Raw genomic sequence first — 4692 nt, 5'->3', positions numbered from 1 at the left:
CTGATGTATGACTCTTTTAGAGGATAATAATTTTCATAATAATGACAATGCAAAATCAAATGGTTTACTGCATTCATAAAATAATTAAGAACAGTCCTGAATGTGGGAATAATTGCATTGCTAAATGGCATGATTGATCTTTTTTTGGGTGATTCTTTATGAATATGCTTGTTGAGTTATTAAGATATGATGATTAGATGGATATTAACAATATTGTGGAGGAGAATGGGTTGTAAGCTCTAATTCTATGGAATCTCTATCACTAATAGTTGTAAGTCCGTGTAATGAATGAGAAGTTATGTTGTCATGTATGTACAGTAGTAAACACTAAGCTTGGAACGGTGAGTGATCTTGAGGTAATAAGGGATAGTGGTTGTGAGATGTTGAAGCTAGCTTTATAAAATACATTTAGTAGTCTTGATTGAGGCATGCGAGTATCTAAGTTATGTGACTTGTAAATGGTGTGGTGACTTGCATATGATCAAGATGTAGATTCTCCATCGGATAGTCTTGGCTAGAAACTGAGCCAAGTGTCCCAGAGAGATCTTGTTTGTTGGGTGGATTAGGTGTGACTTGTTTAGTGTTGAAATTAGAATAGTAGATTTATGTAGCATCTTGTAGCACTTTTCAGAATTGAATTTGGGGCTCTTGAGCTTCGGTTAAAAAAAAAAAAAGAAGAAGGTATTTTTGAATATTTATCTTCTTCAAGGTGAATTTTTTTTAACTATCTTTATCTTGCTTTCTTCAAACTCAAGTTTCAGACTTAGGCTGTTGAAAGGAGAATAAGTGATTCGTGTGTAAATATTTAGCTTCGCATCTTCGTATTTCAAAAAACTTTGATAGAATGATTGAGTATAGAATGTAGGTTGGTCGATAAGGATGTCGAGTGAGTGAATAGGGTGCAGTATAAGCAACTCTATCAGTAATGTCTCTTTAATTCCAACCTCGTGCTTTTCTCCACTGAATTTCCGTTCGGGGACGAACGGATGGTAAATTGGTATCTGATTGTAACGACCCATTTCGTCATTACTAAATTATTTATAATAAATTTATGAAAATTCTTAATTTTCATTCCTCAATATTAATTTGGGTCCAAATAAGCCAATATTTTATTTATTATATCACCTTAAACTTTTTGGTGAAGTTTTTAGCCTTTGGATGTGTGTAGATAGACTCAAGCCTAATGAATTTTATTATTTATGAGTTTTAATATCAATAACTTAGTTTGAAATTTCTTTATCTATGAATTAAGGTCATACAATATCCCTAACACAAAGTTAAGTTTAAAACTTTGTTTTCGATAGAGTTTCGATATGGAGTTTTATTAGGTTAAACTTCAAACGATCATATCTCTTAGAATATAAGGAGTAACGATTATTTGATGGACGCAGATCACAAGATTATTTATGTGGACTGGCTCCACGGATTAGGAAATTGGAGGAGAGAGCACAGGCAAGGGCCAAGGAGTGAAGTCCCGTTCCTTTCAGCTGGATTTTTGGTAAAGAGATTAAGATATGACTGCACTTGTGTTGGAGTGCGATGTCATGTTACTTTCTCATCACCAAATTTGCCATAGATTTATGTTAAGAAACTTTGTGGGTAAGGTATGAAGTTTGTGCAGGGAGTTAAAGCTAGTCTTAGTTTTTCTTTTAGCTATTGTGTTTAGGCCGTAGGGAAAAACATAGTTATTAGCAATAAAGATGAACCTTTTAGTACTCCTTTTTTTTAATCTCTTCCTCTCAAGTCAAGCTGGTAAAGGTTCTGTCATATGGCCCTGGAGTCACGGATTCAAGCCGTGACAAAAGACTTTTTGCAGGGTAAGTTTGTATACTATAGACTTGCGGTCTGGTCTTTCTTTGTACCTCGCACATAAAGGGAACTACAGTGCATGGAACTATCCTAAAATATTATGCATTTTATGTATGAATTTTAAGATAAATGAATCTAGGATATAAACTCTTTATCCTACTGTTTCTGTACTAGGTATGGGCTATTTAATTTGAAACTAGGAAGTGGTCACATTGTCATTTACAATTTGAATAAAAAGGAATAAAGATTAAGATTTCTTTTGACTCCAAGTAAACAAAATTCAAGGTGTACGTACAATGATTTATTTAATATGAGAGTGGAGCGAAAGTGAAGCTTGATGCACATGTCATCCAAAAAGAAGGAAGTTTCAAATAGCTTTGGTCTATTATCGAATGAACGGGGAGATTAACAATGGTGTCAATCATCATATTGGTTTAGAGCGGATGAAATAGACGCGAACATCTGGAGCATTTTATGATAAGAAGGTGTCATCGAAACTCAAAGGCAAGTTCTACGTAGTGATGATTAGACAATATATGGTATTTCGTTTCGGGGATGTTAAAATGACTCCTTCCATTAAAGAGGTATTAATTTGTTACGAGAGTACGGAAATGTGTTTTAAGAGAAGGGAGACACCTGATAAGCACATTTTAGTCCAAGTTGTGTTGGATCGTCAAAAGATCAAGGAGGTATTTTTAACTGACGACGACACCTGGCTAGGAGAACGTGATGGAGAAAATATCACTTTTCGTGAGTTGTATCGTCGGTTCGGAAGATTCAATGCTTTTCACAAATTTGGGCATAAATTTGAGTCAGAAGAAAAATGGAAGGAGACGAGAGCCTTTGCGTTCGTGGTAGGCCTACTTGGAACCATGGTGTTCCCACAGGGGGGAAATGGCACAATTCATCCGAGGGTTGTCTCAGTTACCCATGCACTCTTCTTTGGAATGGAGTACAATTCTGAAAAGGTATTCCACAACTTATCTCCCATGATTGTCGCGACATATATCGAGCTTTGGGAGGATGTCAAGTCGAGAATTATTTTTTTCAAGGCTGCAACCTTATATTACAATGGTGTATGATGATGCATTTGGTGAAAAATCCTAGAACGGCACAACCTGACCACAAAACAAGGAGAAATCTACTAGAATCGCACGAGATGTGGTTGTTTTTACACAAGTTCAAAAGGGAAGCATCTCATGAATTTTGGTTCAAGACTCTTGGAGAATTAAGAGATGACGATGTCCAATGATCCCTTAACTATCTTCGTTCAGGGAAATACATTATTCGAGGGGGCGAGTGGCCTTTTCTAGTGCTTCCGGGTCTCAGGGGAACCTGTCCCTACAATCCTAGCAGAGTTCTTAGGCAATTTGAGATCAAGAAGGAGACGCCTCAAATCGATTCTATGCTCAGATTCTTTAACGAATATGATAAAAGCGAGCCCCTGCTCAGAGACTACATGATAGACTGGATGCAGGTTAGTTGCAGTTACTAGATGGATGACAATATTCAGCACTAACTTCTGCACTTTCTTCCTAGCAGATGTTAGAATCTTTGTATTATTTATTTTCTATGTTGTAGTAGATATTTCCTGTACATGTCAGACCAAATCTTGGGATAATGAAGGACACTTGTAAGAAGTTTTTTTAAAAAACTATTTATTAATATTTAATTTATCTTATTTTATTTAATCCAACATTTCCTCAAAAAGCAGAAGTTTTTCGCATATTTTTAGTTGGGGTAATAAGGGTTCTCCTAGATGCTTAGAATAGCATAGGTAACCGAACTATCCAGTAGTTTGGGTCGTGATAGTTGGTATCAGAGCTTTAGGTTCACCAGTCCCACAAGTACTAGAGCAATGTCAAGTAGAGTTCCGTAGATTAGTGTACAAGGCCCCACACCCAATCTTTGGAAGGCTATGAGGCATGCAGAAAGTATTTTTATTTCTTTCTCTCCATCGTGCCATCCTAATCTTGGACTATTAGATTGAATCCAATTGGCATATAGACAATTCTAATTGGTATCTTAACAGAGAGCTCAATTGAAATGTAGTTAATTATTGGTATCTTAGTAATTTTGAATAAAAATCTAGGAGATTTCAATTGGTATCTGTTAATAAGGTCTAAAAGTTATTGTTAATAGGTAAAGATTTGTGAAATTTGTGAGCTTATTGATTGCTTGTGTTTAATATTTGGCTAAACTTGTGTTGCTAGATTTTTGTCACTGTTGTGAATTATTTTTGTTTTAATTTAAGTGATGAAATTGACTAAATTATTTTTGTTGATAATTATGATGAAATTATTTAATTTCTAGTTATTGTGAAGCTAGCAATTCTATGGTGCTTACTTATTTTTTTTATACTATTATACTGATAAAATTGATGGTATGAGAATTGAGAGGATCATATGAGAACATGATGTCAAGAAAAGATGGTGAAAAAGTGACATGAATAAAGGCTAAGGTGATATGTGTTTTCTGTAATGAGAGGTTCTTGTTAATGAAGTCGTGGATGGATCCTTGTGTAGTTCGATTATTTTATACTATGTGCGGATCCTTGTGTGGTCCGACCATTGAGACTATATTTAAATTTTTTTGTGCAGTTCTATTATTGAAATTATAATGGGTTCCTTGTGAGGACTAGCTAAGTGACATTATCTTTGAGTTCCTTATGTGAATGAATTCTTAATGGTTGACTAAATAATGAGTTTTAAATAAAAGTGACAGAAATTAGTAGAGGTTGTTGATACCTACAGAATTTGATCGATTCGATAACTTGTCTGGAATGTGATATTGGTGATGAGACTGTTAATGACCTACAATCGATTTATTTTGTTTGGCCTTGCTTATGTGCTAGTGGTGTGGGGACCACTCTTGAGGTGATTA

This window comes from Capsicum annuum, chromosome 12, assembly GCF_002878395.1.
Source record: "Capsicum annuum cultivar UCD-10X-F1 chromosome 12, UCD10Xv1.1, whole genome shotgun sequence".
Classification (NCBI taxonomy): domain Eukaryota; kingdom Viridiplantae; phylum Streptophyta; class Magnoliopsida; order Solanales; family Solanaceae; genus Capsicum; species Capsicum annuum.
The sequence above is the reverse complement of the archived record's forward strand: the minus strand, read 5'-3'. Positions refer to the sequence as shown.